This window comes from Ailuropoda melanoleuca, chromosome 1, assembly GCF_002007445.2.
Source record: "Ailuropoda melanoleuca isolate Jingjing chromosome 1, ASM200744v2, whole genome shotgun sequence".
Lineage (NCBI taxonomy): Eukaryota > Metazoa > Chordata > Mammalia > Carnivora > Ursidae > Ailuropoda > Ailuropoda melanoleuca.
The window spans coordinates 185,861,835-185,881,504 of record NC_048218.1 but is presented as its reverse complement, the minus strand read 5'-3'; the positions used below and the strand labels follow the sequence as shown (position 1 = coordinate 185,881,504).

General features: G+C 40.1%; 1 pseudogene; it reads left to right on the top strand.

Moving 5' to 3' along the window:
- Positions 1-2,849: 2,849 nt before the first annotated feature.
- LOC100472928 lies at positions 2,850-15,437 on the top strand (annotated as a pseudogene).
- Positions 15,438-19,670: the final 4,233 nt, after the last annotated feature.

Sequence of the window (19,670 nt, the reverse complement as noted above, 5' to 3'; positions counted from 1 at the left end):
TCCTCTGTCTTTATCATCCCAGGGCCAAGTACCAGGCTACTAGAAGTATGGCCCCAAGCCTATGGCCCCAGGCCTACCGAAAGTATTCAAACTAGCCAATCCCAAACTATTTACCCTGCCCTGCCTTGCCTTTTCCACAGAAATCCCAAAGGCCATGACCTAAACACTTCCCCACCCAACCTACTCCTGCCTCTGCTTCCTAACCCAAACCTGCTGTTCCTTGTGTGTCTACATGTGGTGAGCTGTGCCTCTTATTTCTAGTACAACTGTGAGTAACATTAACCTTTTCTTTCATTGGTATTAGCCTCTCCATGTCGTCACTCAGTCACCTGCATAAATGAAGACCTGGACACAAAACCTTTCCCTGACTTTTTTCCTACTTGGCAGCCCCCTATCCCCATCACTTTACATTCAGCCCTGTGTCTCTACCTGCCCCGTACCCTGCCAAGGCAGACAGACCCTGCTTTCTTCCTCTATCCCCACATGGCCCCTTCCTCATCCCACCCCATTCACTGATCCCTTCTCAGTCCAAGGAAAGGCGCATGGCATACTTTGTGCATCCCCGTCCCCTGAATTGCAGTGATGACATTCTGAAAAACACCTACAGCCTTGCTGCAGCCCACCTTTGCTCCCCTCCTTGACTTTGTCGGGATAATACAGATGGTTTCAACACCCAGCTCAGTTCTTTTTGTCTGCTCTGGCTCTCCCTGCCTCTTTCTTTCTCTCTGACCTTAAGCAAGTCAAACGTTTTACCTCCTGCTTGGAGGAAGATGAAAAATGTTCCACTTCACAGGGGATTTGGGAGGACTCATTAAAAGCTCCTGAAGTGTTTTGAGAACCTGCCTGATCTCAGGCAGAGGAAGCAGCCTTAACAGCATGGCTGCACATTTTCATTGTAAACATGGCAGCTTGGGACAAGCTTTTATGACTGGGCTTTGAAACAACTTCCTTAAGATAGGAATGAACTGAAATGAAACTGCAGTGTGGTCAGCTGTTACCTCAAATGCAGCCATAATGCTAGGAGCTGTTAGTATTGGGCTCCTTGTGTCCACAGTGCTTTGAATATAAATGTAGCGTTTTCTTTATTCTAACTTTCTCATCTAGAGGCTTTCATGGAGGAGACCCAATGGTTAATATATGCAAGAGTGTGTATGAATATTTTTTACGGTATAAAGAAGTAATCGATGAGCTTTCAGACAAAAGTTTCTCTTAGGTTATTTGGTTGGAAGAAATCACTTGCTACTTTATATGTGTAAATATGCCTGTGACATACAATACAGCTCAGAATATATTGTCTACTCAACATGTGGGTGAGGGACACTAGGAAAAGCAGATGATACTATCCGGAAGGTCCATCTGGGTGACTTGTAACATACTATCTTAAGCAGGAGGGAAGATTACATTCACTGTGGCAGAGAGCATGAGACACTGTTTTCAAATTGGAATCAGAGAGGAATCTGGGAGGTTGTGGGCTGTGGATGACAGCACCCTTAGCCCAAATCTTGAGAGCAGTGGGGTGGTCAGGAAGTTGAACTTGGTAAGCCCCAAGATTAATCTTCTTCTATTCCTTATTACTCCTTACTGTATTACTTCACAGAATCAACCTAAATAAACAAAAATGGCAGAAACTAACTGCCATGGTTTGAATGTTTGTGTCCCCCTTGAATTCAGATGAAGAAATCCTAATTCCCACAGATAATGGTATTAGGAGCAAGAGTCTTTGGGAGTTGCTTAGGTCATGAGGGTGGAGCCCTCGTGAATGAAATTCGTGTTCTTTTTTATGAGGCTCCAGAGAGATCCCTAGCCCTTCCACCATGTGAAGACAGTGAGAAGGTGCCAGGTGTGAGTCAGGAAGAGGCCCTCACCAAACATGACCATGCTGGTGCATTGATCTTGGACTTCCCAGCCTCCAGAGCTGTGGGCAATAAATTTGTGTTGTTTATAAGCTACCCAGTCTGTGGAATTTTATTATAGCAGCCCAAGCAGACTAAAATATCAACTAAGATACTTTCTTCCTATAACCTTGAGCTGGGTAGATAAGCTTATTTGACAGAGGAAGATATGAGGGAGGAAATTCAGAAATGTAAACAGTTAAATCAAGCTAGATCCAGCTGGAGTCATTTCCCTCAGGCAGAACAAACTCCATGGTTGATTATAACCTGACAAAATTCTTTAGAAGAAATGAAAAGAAACCCAGCATGTGTTTTGTACAGACCCCAGAGAAGCACCTAGCCTCCACTCTATGAGCACCTTTTTAGAAAATCTGTTTTATTTTTTGGTGTTCCTTCTTCTTCCCCTTGTTCTCTGTCCTCCCCATGCTCAGTTTTCTGAACATATAAGTGAGACTCAGGGCAGCCACAGCTTCTGCTTAACACAATTTTATATCACTCAGCGCACTCATTTCTAGCATATTCTAGGAGAAAGTATTTATTTATTTATTTATTTGAGAAAGAGAATGAGAGCATGAGGAGAAGCAGGTGCTCCACTGAGCAGGGAGACCAATGCGGGGCTTGATCCAGGGACTCTGGGATCATGAGCTGAGCCAAAGCCAGACACTTAACCAACTGAGCCACCCAGGTGCCCCTGGGAGAAAGTATTTAACTTGGGCCTGACAATAGCTCAATAGTGCATGGAGTTCCCTCTCCCAGACATACAGGGACCTGCAGTCCTGGGCCCTGGCGGATGCACAATATCCTTCGAATCGAGGTTAAGTGGTGGCATGTGTCACTTGCACATAGAGGCCAGGATGGTCTGAGAAGCAACCTCATGGAAAGAAGTCAATTAAACATGAGCAGACCATCCAAAGGAAGCTTCTATCTGAGGGGCTGCTAGAGAGGGTAAATCTGGGCATGGTGATCATTGGATACAATCGAAGAAGACTAGCTACAGGAGGAAATTTAAAACAGATAGGTAGAGGAAAGAGCCCGATTTAAATGGCGGGCTTTATGGTGGCTCGCTGAGAAATTTTGGCTATGTCCCTTAACCTATCTAAACCTGTTTCCTTGGACTCCTGGGTGGCGCAGTCGGTTAAGTGTCTGCTTTTGGCTCCAGTCATGATCTCAGGGTCCTGAATTTGAGTCCTGCTTCAGGCTCTCTGCTCAGCAGGGAGTCTGCTTCTTCTTTTCCCTCTGCCTACCTCTGTGCCTGCTTGTGCGTGTGCTCTCTCTGTGAAATAAATAAATAAAATAAATAAAACAAACCTGTTTCCTCATCATGGACATAATGACAGCTTCTGCCTCAAGTGTTATGAAGTGAAATGTGATGATACGTGCGAAACACTTAATTCAACACTTGCACAGAGTATAGGCTCATTCTACTTCAGCTATTAGAATTGTCAATACTACTATTGCTATTGTTATTTACCCTAAATGAAGGGGAGGGTGTAGGAGTGGGTGGCTGTATCCATTTTCATAGGGTGTTCATGCAGTTGGTATGGCAAGGAGGGTTTAAAGCAATCCTATTTGGACAAATACAAAATCCCAGCCCAAGCTGACTTTCAGCTGTTGTCTCCATATTAAAAATGAGGAAAGGGAGGTCAAAGGAGTTTACGAAATTTATCCAGGGTCACACAGAAAAATAGCAAGAGTTAAAACTCAAGCCTACGTAGTTTTCTCTGTCTTGATAGCTAAACATTTCCAATATAACTCTTAGCTTCTTAGAACCGTCCACACACAGTACCAGAAGTTCCCTGGTTATGGCATCTCCATTTTCCATTTCTGTCTGGAGTTCCCTTTGTCCTCCTCTCAACCTAAAGATCTTCTACTCAGTCTTCAAGTTGTAGCTCCACTGTTATCAGGGACTTTTCTAAGACTGCCAGGAAAGTAGGTCTCTCCCACCATTGGGCTCACATCCTTCTGTCATCACACTGGATTCTGGGTTTCCTTGAAGATACTGTCTACTCATTTATCCCAGTGCACTTACCCTGATGTCCGTCGGAGGCCATCAGAGGGCAGTCTGGATATGTGTGTGGACATACACGGGGACAGAAATGCACACACACATACACATCAGTAATTTTGTATGAGATTTTTCCAAAGTATCTTGGTGAATACATTATTTCAATGTCTATTGTGGCTGCTCCTACAGACTTGCAGGGAAGACTCATCAGGGTTGTCATATGTCAGAACAGCTTTCTACTGCTAGGAATTAAAAAATATGTGTCCTGCCATCATGAGGATGAGCATCTGTCTTTGTTTACTGCAGGATTGGCCTAAGTTAGAAAATGTCAAAGAAAATAATAAGGAAGAGATGTCAAATAGCTTTTGGCTTTGGTTCCCACTGTGTGTGATAGAACATCAAAGCCCTAGTCCTTTTTGCATGACAACATTCTTGTCAGTGAAAAAGCATGGAGCCAAAAATGCTGAAGAAGTATCTCATCATTTTGTTCCAAAAATTTACTAGTGTAGCTCTTTTCTAAGAAAAGAAGACTAGAGTTGAAAAGGCAAGACTTCACTAAAATTTAGTGTGCCCTGATAAATCAGTCTACTCTTAATATAGCAACGAAGTAAGTGGTAAAACCTGGGTACCCCAGAAATGGTCAAGTTGGTGTGTGGTTTGGAGCAGAAGAGACAGGTTAGAGCAATGCCTCCAAAAAATGAAATTATTCCATGATGGTTGACTCTTTAACAATAATATTTTGAGACATATAATGGAGGAATTGGAAGCTTCTTTATGCAGCCAGCTGATGCCTTCAAAAATAAATTCCTATTTAGCAAGTCCCTTCAGAAATTTCAAATCCATTGATATCTTTGAAATGCTGAAAAGTTTATTCAGCAAAAGCAACTCATTGGGCACTTTGTGAATAGACAGAACACCTGTGATGCTTGGTAACACAGCTTAGAGGACATATCTTCATGCAGCAAGCTCTCTGCCCTTGCTTTCTCTGGTTCTGCTGTCTACAGCAAGGTGTCAACTTTGTTTATGCCAGCGCCTTGAATCTTTGCCTTTTCAAAATGTTTTCTCATGAAACGAAAGCAAATCTGTGACACAGAAATATGCAGACAAGTTGAAACTCCGCAACTCTTTAAAGTACTTCTGATATGACAGCCTGAAAATTGAAACATGAATTCTTAATCCTCCCTTTGCTGACATCAGCATCATCCCCTTGCTGACGATGAAACTCAGTGATGTGAAGCCAACAGAAATTAAATGACATAAATCCACTATCCACGTCAGATCATCTTGGAATATCTTGGTGTTCTCTTGTCATAAGCCCATTGTGTCATCTGTCGTGAATTGATTCTGTTTGCTACCACATGCTGTTGTGAGCCCAGCTTTTTAGCGTGTGTTGCCATCAAAACAGAAAGTGTAAAGGAAAGTATATGTGTTGTCATACCAGAGACCACTCAGTAATTTCAACTTCTTATCAAGCCAAGGGAGAGATGCCTTCTCATTGAAATTTATTTTTTTAGTAAAGACAAAGTTTATGGTCTAATTTTATTTGCATTCATTGGATTTCTTTTCTGCTTCCTATTTTTTTAAAATTTGCCTGAAATTAATTTTGCATGTAAAGATGGATGGAAAAAGCACAATTCTATAAAAAAGTATTTTGATCTAATGCAACAAAATCAGCTGTATACATAATTTTGCTTGTCATCATATATAAATATCTCTGAGAAGAGAAGCTCTAGCTTTCACCAGATTCCCAAGCCTCTATAATGCAAAAAGGATTAAGAATAATAGCATGAAATTATAAATATCTGGAGGTCAGAGAATCTTTGTAACCTGTCTCCCTTTCCACAGCACCTGGGAGAGTGGCTGCACTTAATACCCAGGAGGTTGGTCATGGTAGTCATGGCTTTCCCATTCCCTAAAGGATGTTGACTGTAAAAGACAGAATTGGCTGAATGAGCAGGTGAACTCATGATTTTTAATTTTAAAGTGAGTGCAAATCTTTTTCCTTAGCAAGAGAAGAAAGAAAGCTGCTGCTTCTTTTTTTTTTTTTTTAGATTTATTTATTTATTTTGAGAGAGACAGCACAGGCGGGGAGGGGCAGAGGGAGAGAGACTCTTAAGCAGACTCTGCTCTGAGCATGGAGCTGGACTTGGGTCTTGATCTCAGGATCCTGAGATCATGACCTCAGCGAAGACCAAGGGTCTGAGGCTTAACCAACTGCACCACCCAGGTGCCCCAAAAGCTTCTTTATTAAAAATCTTTTTTTTTTTAAAAAAAAGCTTTTATTTATTTACTTGAAAGAGAGAGAGCAAGCAAGAGAGAGAGCATGAGTGGGGAAGAGGGGCAAAGGGAGAGAGAGAGAGAGAGAACCAGACTCCCCACTGAGCAGGGAGCCCAATGTGGGGCTCAATCCCAGGACCCCAGGACCATGACCTGAACCAAAGGCAGATTCTTAACTGAATGAGCCACCCAGGCACCCCTCTTTATTAAATATCTCATGAATTGGAAAAGGATGACTCAGAGGATGTAAAATGAAGATTTATTTCCTTTGGTTGATACCACAAAAAAATGGGGTAGAATATGTTTCTTTACTTGTACTGCATTTCCATACTGGATTCAAAGTCAAAGTCTCTAATAATTAAAGTAAACATCATTAGGGTATTGATATTGTTTTGGGCCAAATTATGTCCCTTCAAAATTCATATATTGAAGTTCTACCTCCAGTACCTCAGAATGTGACTTTATTTGTAGACAAGATCTTAACAGAGATAATCAAGTTAAAATGAGGTCATTAGGGTGGCTTCTAATCCAATATGACTAGTATCCTTATACAAAGAGGAAATCTGGACACATACAGGGACAGATGGAAGACACAGAGAGGGAACGGCCATCCACAAGCCAAGGAGAGAGACCTGGAACAGACATGTCCCTTATGCCCCTTGGAAGGAACCAACTCTGTTGACACCTTGATCTTGGACTTTATCCCTCAGAACTGTGATAAAATCAATTTCTGTTGTTTAAACCACCCAGTCCGGGGTACTTTGTTATGGCAGCTGTAGAAAACTAGTACATGTATCCAGAATAAATCCCAGGAACTCCAGGCAAAGACAGTGAATATAGGCTAGGGGGACTGTGGAAGTAACACTAAGCTGGGACACAGAAGCAGATATGATTATTAATCCCTGTGGCCACTGCCTCGGGAAGGAGAAAGCTCTGAGGACCTAACATAGATGAGCAGCTCTGAGCCTCAAAATTTTAAGTACCTTCATCATCCCGTAAGTCTATTAGATAATGTGATGCCTCTGGTGTAGGAGTCAAGATTCTTGGGTCTAGTTAGTAATTTTTTCTTTCACGCCCAGAGTATGAAATGTAAAATCTCAACATTAGAGGTAGAGGCAGAAGGAGGGATCATAAGAGCATCCTGGAAAGTCGATCCTTGCCGTCCCGGGTTCCAGGTACACTCGACTTGCTAACCTGCTGCTGCTTCTGGCACTGCTAGTCTTCTGTTGCTTTTCTCTGCCCTTACTTACCCCCAGCTATGGAGGAGCCCTTGTGTTTCCTGGCTCCTCTCCCTTTACATACTCTCATGGTTTCAGGTATCATCTTAATGGGCTTGGACTCCTGTTGTCCTTCAGGCTTGAGTTTGCATCCTGGCTCTGCCCTTTATTTCCCAGTGGGTTGCTTTGAGCCATCTGATCAGCCTTCCTGCACTCTGAGTTTCTTTAGATCCTGACAGTATCCCCATTACAGGATGTTATGGAGAGTAAGTGAGAGATTGCCTGCAAGCTCTGAACACAGGTGTGGCCCAGAACGGGTGTGCCATAAATGAGAGCTGAAATAAAAGCAACAATACAACAAACCAGTATATGGTGCTTACTGTGTGCCAAGTACTGATGTAAAAGCTTTACATGGATCAACTCACTTAATTCTCACAGCATATGAGGAAACTAAGGCACAGAGAAGTTATGCAAATTGCTCAAACTCACAGAGTCAGCAAATGATAGACCTGGAACTCAAACTCGGGTCATCTCGTTCCAGACACTATCTTCTCAAACTATTAGGCATACTGTATCTCTCCAACTATTATTTTTCATTATTAATGACACAGCCCTACTTTTTCCCTTTAGCTTCCAAATCGTATGGCTTAAAAACAAAAATGCAAACAACAGAAAACTATCTGGATACCCCACAGTCACCTCAGATACAACACACTCAAAGGAGCCCCCACACCTGCTTGCCACCCTGCTCCCTTCTCAGGAGTGGATGCCATCATCCAGCAAGAAACCTGGTGTCACATTAGGTTCCTTGTTTTTCCTAACCTTCCCACACCCAAGCAATCTATTGATTTCTTTTTCTATCCTCCTCTCTCCTTCCCTCATACTTCCCTTGTTCAAGACTTCATCATCTCTGCTCTGGATACTAGCAACAGCCTTCTAACTAGATTTCCTGCCTCCAGACTCATCTCCTCACCTCATCTTCTCCACAGATTTAAAATACAAATCTTGATTGTTTCAGTCCTGCCTAAAGGATTAATTTGGAGTTTATTAACATAGCCCAGAAGACCCTCATATCTGACCCCTGTCTACCTCTCCAGCCTCAAGTCCCCCTCCTACCTTGTCCCACACCTGCTTGCACTTGAGCAAAACCCTGGTGCTCTCTTTATCTCTCTCTCCTTCCTATCTCTCTGCCTCCCTCTCCTGTCTCTCAGTCTCTCTCATATACCATGTTGTTTCACAACTAGCATATCAGAGTCGACATTTAAAAAGAATTATTCAGGAGTGCCTCCATGGCTCAGTTGGTTAAGTGTCTGCCTTCGGCTCAGGTCATGATCTCAGGGTCCTGAGACTGAGTCCCGCATTGGGCTCCCTGCTCCGAGAGGGAGCTTGTCTCTCCTTCTCCCTCTGCCTGCTGCTCCCTCTGCTTGTACTCTCTCTCTCTGTCAAATAAATAAAAAATAAGCTCTTTTTTAAAAAGAGAATTATTCAGTTTATCTACTAAGAATACATAAAACAATCACAGGGAAGATATAATCACTTGCTTTCCCACCCCCATGTCCCTCGCTGCCAAAATACCCACCAAATTAAATTTGTTAATTGAAGGGAAAGAATTGCGTTTAAATCAGTTTTATAAGTAAGCAAATTAAAAAAATCTCTCAAAGACATAAAAATTCTAAAGTAACCACAAACCAGCAATTATTTATATTCTGTTTTTTAGCATCAAATAGCCCATGTTTTATCTGAAAGATAAGCTAACTGATTTTCTTCTGGTGACATAATGGGCTAGCATGTGACCAGTTATCATTTCTGTTTGCTGAGAAAAGGCTTCAAGGACAGAGATGGTATTGTTCAACAAGCGGTGGGGCTGACGCTGTTATCCTACCGCCCTCTGCTGCTGTGAATGGAAAGTTTATCACTGTGTGCCGGATGCCCAGGCTTCCTCTTTCTTTGAAGGCCAGTTTCTCCTTTAAACCATGGAAGTTACAGCACGCAGAAAAGTTCTCAGTCATTGGCTGACACTCATGGTCAGATGTTGCTGTGGAGAAAAAGAGGAAATCAGAAGTGGTTCTAAGTTCTACATGCCATGTTATCTCATCTCATAACCTAAGGAAGGGCAGTATTCTGTAATGACAGAATGCACAGGCTGGGAAGTCAAAGCCATCAGGGCCTTCTTTGCAGCTGTACCTACGTGACCTTGGGGAGTCACTTAATCTAAGGTTCAGTTTCTTCATCTGAAAAATAAAAATTAAATGGGAAGTTGTATGTAAAACACATAATTAAATGTTGAGTAACAAATGGAAGCTCTTATTTATGAAGAGTTATAAGGCAGTAATTGACAATTTCAGCAAAGGTAGTTCTCAACATCATATGGGGACAAGACATTGCTAAAACTATTAGTCACTGAAATCGTCTCTCACCATTCAAGGATTAAAGTTTTCTAAATGATGCAAAAAGTATACTTTTGCCTGCTCACCTTTCAAAAATATTTGTATGCTACATATTACAGTCTTCATGATTGTTTCTACTTTTGTATAAGGATTAATCCAGAAATCTCTTTTACCTCTGATCTTCAATTAAAACCTATAAGAGGAAAATGAAATAATCCATAATGATTTGTTCTCCAAAAGTTACATAATTGTATGTTTTTAAAAATTTTTTATTATGTTATGTTAGTCACCATACAGTACATCACTAGTTTTTGATGTAGTGTTCCATGATTCATTGTTTGTGTTTAATACCCAGTGCTCCATGCAATACGTGCCCTCCTTACTACCCATCACCGGCCTATCCCAATCCCCCACTCCCCTCCCCTCTGAAGCCCTGAGTTTGTTTCTCAGAGTCCATAGTCTCTTGTGGTTCATTCCCCCTTCTGTTTACCCCCCCCTTCATTCTTCCCTTCCTTCTCCTACTGATCTCCCTGCTATTCCTTATGTTCCACAAATGAGTGAAACCATATGATAATTGTCTTTTTTTGCTTGACTTATTTCACTTAGCATAATCTCCTCTAGTGCCGTCCATGTTGCTGCAGATGTTGGGTAATCGTTCTTTCTGATGGCTGAGTAATATTCCATTGTATATATGGACCACATCTTCTTTATCTATTCGTCTATTGAAGGGCATCTCGGCTCCTTCCAGAATTTAGCTATTGTGGACAATGCTGCTATGAACATTGGGGTGCATATGGCCTTTCTCTTCACTACGTCTGTATCTTTGGGGTAAATACCCAGTAGTGCAATTGCTGGGTCATAGTGTAGCTCTATTTTTTTTTAAAAAGTTACATAATTGTATGTTAACCCAAGCCCATCCTTGTCCCTATATGTATTGTTTAGGATTAGCAAGTTGGTGTGGGGGAGAAATATATTTCAGTAAAAATTGTATGTGCTACCTCCTACTCTGACATTTGTTATTAAAAATGTGCTATAATGAAATAATTGGAAACCAAGTATGTGAACAAAGTTGTGTTAACACAATGTGTTCAAAATTTTATGGGGTCTAATTAGAAACAAGCACATCAGGCATAAGACAGAAACCCCTAGAGGTATTGATTTTATTTTGATAATATTTGCACATTGGCATAATAACACATTGTACCAGAATTAGGTAATTTGTTTTCAATCAAATGAAACCTACTTACCCTTTTTAAGTAAGGAACAATTATAAGTATGTCTTACCGCATATCATATTCCTCAAAATGAAATTTTTAAAGCCAGTTTTAGATTTCAAATGTAAACTCTAAGTCATCTAATAGAGGGAAAACTCTGGAATGTATATAAAGCCTTCAAATAAATAAGGATCTCTATGTGCCTACCATTCTTACGACAAGCACTGCACTAGCTGACTGTTGTTTACTTTCTCTAGTCTTCTCAAAAATTGGCCTTTCACAGTTGGGGAAACAAAGTTACAGAAGGTAAGTGACCAACCCAGAGTCGACAACTTGCTAATGCTTAAACTATAATTAGCTTGTTCTTTCCTTTACTACTAAGGATTAGGCTTCCTGTGAAAACTACTATCATATTTTATTTAAAAGATACTTATTACAAAAGATTTATTTGCCAAAACTTTATATGGCCATACTGCTCATGAAAGCAATGAGGTTCAGCGGATAGAGGAATGTGTAGCTCCTAGTGACTAATGTACTGTTAAAATATAATAATGATAATTAAAGCCAAATACCACAAAAGAAACAATAGGCAAAAGAAATAAGGTGTTCTTTTTTAAACCTGGTCGTTGGTTTCCTGTTGATATCTGAAAAGGTCTATCTTAATTTTCTGAAATGGCAACAATCTCCTAAAAATATAATTTGGGCATAAATGAGAAACAAAACAAGGTTTGCTCTTTAAAAAAGAAGATCTTGGCAAGAAAAAAGAACACCCCTTAAACAAACTATGAAAAAAAAATGTCAACTTTACTGTTGAAGAACCAAGTTTATGAATGAAGAGTACTTACAGAATTTGATAATGCCCAGTGTTGGTAAGGAAAACTGGCTCCCTCTCATTCACTATTGCTGAGATCCTTAATTGGAACAAACTTTTTAGAAAATAATTCTGCAGTTTCTATCTAAATTGAAATTTATATACCCTTTGCATTAGCAATTCCACTTCATTCTGGCAAAAATGTGCCATACACACACACACACACACACACACATACAAATGCTAACTACAATATTTTTGGTAGACGAGAAAAATCTTCAGAAAATGAAATGTCCATCAATAAGAACTTCTTAAAAATTGTCATATAGGGGACAACGGAGTACAATGTGGTTACTACAGATACTCCAAAAATATTGTCATGTGGGAAAAGCAAGTTATAGACAATACATCTTACTGAATATCATACACCATAGCCCCATTTGTGTTAAATGTACTGTTAAATTAATTAAACAAGGAGGTCCTGAGACTGATGTGGGTCTATTGCTATGGCAGCCTATAGAGGCAAACCAAAATCAAAACCTATAAATGCCTCAAAGTTAGAAATTAAAACACTAAGGACAACCAATCACAAACAGCCAACTAGGCTTAAAGCTTTAGCCAATCAGTAATTTTCTTTCTTTGCTTCCTTTCTTTCTCTGTCTGCCTTCTCCCTGGTCCCTGTCTATGGAGTGCTCCTAACAGCTTCTGGTTTGGTGCTACCCAATTTGAATCAGTTTTTGCTCAAATAAGCTCTTAAAATTTTTAATATACCTCAGTTTATCTTTTAACAATATACACACTCATTTGCTTCCATATTTCTAGGAAATTTCTAGAATTACATACAAGAAACTATAACCAGGAGTTATCACTGGTAAAGGGAGGAGGGAAGAGGACTTTCAGTTTTCCACTGTGTATCTTTGCATTATTTCACCACGAGGAGCAATGATTTCATAAGAACAAAAGAGATTTTTAAAATTTAAATTCAACTAATGAACATATAATGTATTATTTGCTTCAGGGGTAAAGATCTGCAATTCATCATTCTTATATAATACCCAGTGCTCAGACAACACATACCCTCCCCAGGGTCCATCACCCAGTTACCTCATCCTTCACCTCCCTCCCCTCCAGCAACCCTCAGTTTGTTTCCTATGATTAAGAGCCTCTTATGGTTTGTCTCCCTCTCTGGTTTCATCTTGTTCCACTTTTTCCTCTCTTCCCCTATGATCCTCTGCCTTGTTTCTTAGATTCCACGTATCATTGAGATCATATAATAATTGTCTTTCTCTGATTGACTTATTTTGCTTAGCATAATACCCTCTAGTTCCATCGACATCGTTGGAAATGGCAAGATTTCGTTTTTTGATGGCTGTGTAATATTCCATCATATATATAGACCACATCTTTATCCATTCATCTATCAATGGACATCTGGGCTCTTTCCATAGTTTGGCTATTGTGGACATTGCTGCTAAACATTAGGGTGAAGGTGCCCCTTTGGATCACTACCTTTGTATCTTTGAGGTAAATACCCAGTAGTCATAGGGTAGCGCTATTTTCAACTTTTTGAAGAACCTCCAAGTGGCTACACCACCTTGCATTCTCACCAACAGTGTAGGAGGGTTCCTCTTTCTCCACATCCTCACAAACATCTGTTGTTTCCTGATTTGTTAATTTTAGCCATTCTGACTGGTATGAGATGGTATCTCATTGTAGTTTTGATTTGTATTTCCCTGATGCCGAGTGATGTTGAGTACTTTCCATGTGTCTGTTGGCCATTTGTATGTCTTCTTTGGAGAAATGTCTGTTCATGTCTTCTGCCCATTTCTTGATTGGATTTTGTTCTTTGGGTGTTGAGTTTGGTAAGTTCTTTATAGATTTTGGATACTAGCCCTTTATCTGATATGTCATTTGCAAATATCCTCTCCCGTTCTGTTGGTCATCTTTTGATTTTGTCGACTATTACCTTTGCTGCGCAGAAGCTTTTTATCTTGATGAAATCCTAATAGTTCATTTTTGCCTGTGTTTCCCTTGCCTTTAGAGTTGCTGCAGCCAAGCTCGAAGAGGTTGCTGCCTGTGTTCACTAGGATTTTGATGGATTCCTTCTCACATTTAGGTCTTTCATCCATTTTAAGTCTATTTTTATATATGGTGTAAGGAAATGGTCCAGTTTCATTCTTCTGCATATGGCTGTCCAATTTTCCCAACACCATTTGTTGAAGAGACTGTCTTTTTTCCATTGGATATTCTTTCCTGCTTTGTTGAAGATTAGTTGAACATAGAGTTGAGGGTCCATTTCTGGGTTCTCTATTCTGTTCTACTGATCTATGTCTGTCTTGATGACATACTGTCTTGATGATTACAGTTTTGTAGTACAGCTTGAAGTCTGGAATTGTGATGCCACCAGTTTTGGTTTTCTTTTTCAACATTCCTTTGGCTTTATGGGGATCTTTTCTAGCTTCATACAAATTTTAGGATTATTTGTTCCAGTTCTGTGAAAAAAGTTGATGGTATTTTGATAGGAATTGCATTGAATGTGTAGATTGCTCTAGGTAGCATAGATATTTTCACAATTTTTATTCTTTCAATTCATGAGCATGGAATGTTTTTCCATTTCTTTGTGTCTTTCTCAATTTCTTTTATGAGTGTTCTATAGTTCTCTGAGTACAGATCCTTTGCCTCTTTGGTTAGGTTTATTCCTAGGTAGCTAATGATTTGGGGTGCAATTGTAAATGGGATCGACTCCTTAATTTCTCTTTCTTCTGTCTCATTGTAGGTGTATAGAAATGCAACTGATTTCTGTGCACTGATTTTATATCCTGCCACATTGCTGAATTCCTGTATGAGTTCTAACAATTTTGGTGTGGTCTCTTTTGGGTTTTCCACATAGAGTACAAAACACATTTTAAACCAACATAATATAAAAGGCTATGCAAGTGTTTCTACTTAAAAAAATTACTGGAGTTACAGGAAGTGGGGCCCCACCCCCTAACTTCAGGGACTGGAAGTGAGTGTTGCTGGGCGAGATGTGGGGAGAAAGCAATTGTGGGAACAGCATGTCTCCATGGAGTACTTAGATTCGGCTCCTTCCTTCCAATAAGTAAGAAATTTACGTCATTCCCTGGACCTTGAAAAGCTATTACAATGCCTCTATGATGAAATCCACCAGATCAGGGCTGGCAGTTTTCCTTATCATCTTATCAAGTACAGAAAGAATCATCCTGATGTCGAAAGCAAAATGGCTACTTGTTCCTTCAGTGCTTACCACCAGGTTTCTCTGGCTGAAATCAGTCATCCTATCTCAAGCTGTGATGATAAAAGTTGTGTTGAGCAGGATGTTGCCAACCAAACCAGGAACCTTGGACAAGAGACTGTGGCTGAGAGCCCATGGCAGTGCCCTCCTTGGGATAAAGACTGGAATAAAGATCTGTGGGAACAGTTGAGCACCCCCATTTGTCTGGGGCACAGTCAACTACTGCAGCAGCAACAGCCCTGCAAGCAACATAATTATGGAACATAAGAGTAACTCGTGTCAGGCATGCATGCTCCCAAGTCTCTGCTGTATGTTCTGCCGTGGAGAAACATTGGCAATGCCCGGCAATGGCACATCCATCTAAGCAAATCCAGACCCTAGAAGACTCTTGCTTTTTCCTCCTAATCTAATTATAGAAAGGTAAACTGTCTGTGACTTTCAAAAAAAAAAGTTATTGGAGTTTGAAAATCTGCAATAATCTGAATCATTTTGAGTGCTTTTATAGCTCCATCCCAAATCAAATATTAAACAAAGTTTAGACATAAAGAAGTAAGGTCTATCACAAAACATTTTCCTTTTTTCTCATAGGAAATTTAATGCCTCAAAGATTTGACCTTAAGATCTTAGTGGTTCTATACCATAACCTGCAAGTACACAGCAGGCTGGATTTGGCACAACCCAAACAATACCACCATTTCATGGCTTCATCCTTTTTGCTTCTTAAAGGAAGGCTGAGTCAAGGAGAGAAGGAGGAAGAAGTGACATTTGTGACATCTTGGCAGTGAATGTTTTTTCTTCTCTCCCACCTTCTCTTCCCACCTCCTTCCTTCCCTCTCTGTTTGATTGCAAGTAGAGGAGAAAAGAGAAGTATCCAGGTTTTCAATTTTATTGATGGTTTTTTTTATTATGTTCAGTTAGCCACTGTATAGTACATCATTAGTTTTTTATATAGTGTTCAGTGATTCATTAGTTGCATATCATGTGCTCATCATGACCCATGCCCTCCTTAATACCCATCACCTTGTCACCCCATCTCCCACACCCCTCTCCTCTGAAACCCTCAGTTTGTTTCCCAGGGTCCATAGTCTCTCATGGTTCATCTCCCTCTGTGATTTCTCCCCCTTCAGTTTTCCCTCCCTTCCCCTATGGTCCTCCATGCTATTGCTTATGTTCCACATATGAGTGAAACCATATGATATTTGTCTTTCCCTGCTTGATTTATTTCACTTAGCATAATTCCCTCCAGTTCTATCCAAGTCAATACAAATGGTGGTTATCCTTTTTGATGGTTGAATAATATTCCATTGTATACATGTACCACATCTTCTTTATCCAGTCATCTGTTGAAGGGCATCTCGGCTCCTTCCATGGTTTGGCTCTTGTGGACATTGCTGCTATGAACATTGGGATACATGTGTCCCTTCTTTTCACTATATCTGCATCTTTGGGGTAAATACCTAGTAGTGCAATTGCTGGGTCATAGGGTAGCTCTATTTTCAACATCCTGAGGAACCTCCAGACTGTTTTCCAGAGTGGTTGTACCAGCTTGCACTCCCACCAACAGTGTAGGAGGGTTCCCCTTTCTCCACATTCTCACCAACATTTGTTGTTTCCTGTTTTGTTAATTTTTGCCATTTTAACTGGTGTAAGGTGATATTTCATTGTGGTTTTGATCTGTATTTCCCTGATGGCTAGTGATGTTGAGCATTTTTTCATGTGTCTGTTAGCCATTTGTATGTCTATGGTTTTATGTGAATTTTCAAATTCTTAATCATTCCATGTCAAATTTCAGTGTCATCAGACACTGAATGATGACACTGCAGAATGATTGTTTTGAAACAATCATGGCAGCTTTGTAAATGAAACATAATGTGAGCCCTAGTATTCTTAGCTGGGGAGCACTGATAGATAAGCCCCTGAGTCCTGGAATATGAACCCTACACCCAGGGTCGACATTGCAGTATTTGTCAAGTTCAAAGGAAGCTGCCATTCGCTAGGTACCATAATTCAAAAAGTTCTTTCCAAAAATAACCTTTCAATGAGAGATCCTTCTTTCACAGCTAGTCTAAAAAGCACACTTTAACGGACATACTGCTCATTTCAGTTACCATGTAGAGTATGAACTTACTACAGAAGAATTCATGGTGAGAACCAAGATAGGAACAAAGAGAAAAGCACTTCTACATTTCCATTTGTTCTGTACTGGAGTCTTAATTTATAAAGGTGACATGGAGGACCATATGAGGAATACCAGGTTTTGGACAGGAAGCAGACCAGGTTTTGGACAGGAAGCAGACCAGGAGAAAGCCTTTATTGGAGTTTCCTGGAGAACCACAAGGCAAAGTAGGTTGAACAGTTTAGGACTGGCTAGTTTGAATAATTTCAGCAGGCCTTGGGCTGCAGAGAGGAAGAGGTTTTCCTCTTCTCTCTTAGGGTCCTTGACTGGATTTGAAAATTAAGCGACAGATTAATGGAGAAAAGCATACAAATTTATTTAAGATTTATGTGACACAGGAGGCTTCATAAGGAAAAGACCCAAAGAAACAGACCTGTGTATTTTTATGATAGGTTTGATGAAGAACGGGAAGTAGTGTGGAAATAAGATAGGATAAAGAGTATGAGGTAATTATAGTAAACTGGGGGAAACTTAGCAAAGCCTGTTCATTTGGATTCTTCTTGACATCTCTTTGTCTTTGGAGACAAGGATGATCCTTTCCTCAAGGTATGTGGAGGACACCTTTCACAAAAGTGTTTTACGGCCTGTTTCAGGTAAGAAGGATGAGGTGAGAGGAGATCAGAGTGACCTTTCTGCTTCTGCTGTTTTCACAAAATCCTTCAGCTTAAAATATTCAATATGGCAGGTGCCTAATAAGGCACGTTACTCTAAAATATTAGAGTAACGTGTCCTGAACCCCAACAGGGCTATAGAGGTGGTCTCTAGTTGCCTAGTACCTAGCCCTAGGATGATAAAGACAGAGAAATATTGCCTTCCTTGCAAAATAATATGTACCTGATTCTCCTCGTCCTCAGTAGGAGGTCAGACACCTAAAGGTCTAAAGGTCACTATTACTTTGCCAGCAGCCAATTTATAGAAAAGTTTGAGAAATTAATTTCTTTCACTAGTATTTCATTACCAAATAAAGGTCAGAACTTTGGAAATATTTCTTGTTTTGTGGACTTCTACTCTTCATTTTGTCCTGTGTACTCCTGTGGGCTATCATTTTCCTGTTGGTCACTTTTGTGTCAGCATAATGTTTGCTATATTGAGAATCCAACAATTAATTTTCTCAAATGCATATATTTATCCAAAGTTCACTGCCAAAAGCTTTTTTTTAAACATCATCTCATGTCTTTATCACTACTCACTAAGTACCCTGAAATGATTACTCATGATCTCTTAGTAAAGATTGCTAACATTGCTTTCTTCCAACAATATCAAATGAATCTATATAGTAAACTCAAGAGTCTACTTTATATCTCTACTCCTTTCAAATTCACTTTCAAAAATAAAAGCAGATATCTTCTTTAATACCTTTGGAACTGAGCCCTCTGCTGTGCCAGGGAGACAGGTTTTATATGACACTTGAGAGTTTAAGGAAGCAGTCTGTATCTAACAAATGAATTCCATATCTTTTGCAGCTAAATTGCTCAATTCCTTTAGTAGGTTGTGTTAATTAACAGGATGAAACTGTGTTTCCTATAGTGCTTCAATTTTTACGATTTCTGTATGTGCCACATTCTGTGGACAATTTCAGTTGATGTATCTATCATCTCTACCAGTGTACAAGCTTCTGAAGAGTAGGGATACCAAATTGTTCTCTTTGTGTCTCAGATACAAACATGATCCCTGGTGAAAATACGGGATCTAAGTGGAAATCCAACTTTGCTTCTCTGAACCTGATCATGTATAAAGATGTGTGTTATATAAATTATTCCTGCCAACTCTTTTTCTATTTAGTGGTCTCTTTTCTTAACTGGGTTCATGGCCAAGTCTGCCATAGCAGAAGTCTATTGTTTAAACATTCCGCCTGACAGTCCCACATCCAGTAAAAACATATCCACCTCCTTCCTCCATCTCCTTACTTCTAAGGCCAAATGCTTTCCATGTATTATATTAGTCAATCCTCTCAAGAACCCTAAAATGTATGTATCATTGCCATTATATAGAACAGAAGGTTAACTCTCTCAGGCTTGTATAGCTACTAATTTTTGGAGGCTGGGATTTGCCGTTCTAACTGTCCAACTCCAGAATCCATTTTGCCTTGCAGCCTCCATTCTTTGCAAGTCCTACTCACCTGACAGCCATTTATGTATTCTAAGTAGACTAAACTAGGCCATATACAGTATCCTTGCCAGATCATTATCAAATTGTCTCTTTTCATGGCTTCCTTATAAAAACCTGGTTTTGACAATAGAATTGTAATTGGAGCAGAGAACAAAGGACAGAGCCAAAGAAGAGGGCAGCATTGGTCCAAGAGGACCCAAATTGTGAAAAGTGGCCGTGACAACTCCCACACTTAAAATTCTTTAGTGGCTCCCCCTTGGCCTTTATATGTTTAGTAAATAATTAGTGGGCCCCTACTAAGTCCCAGATACTGTTCACACTGTGGATAT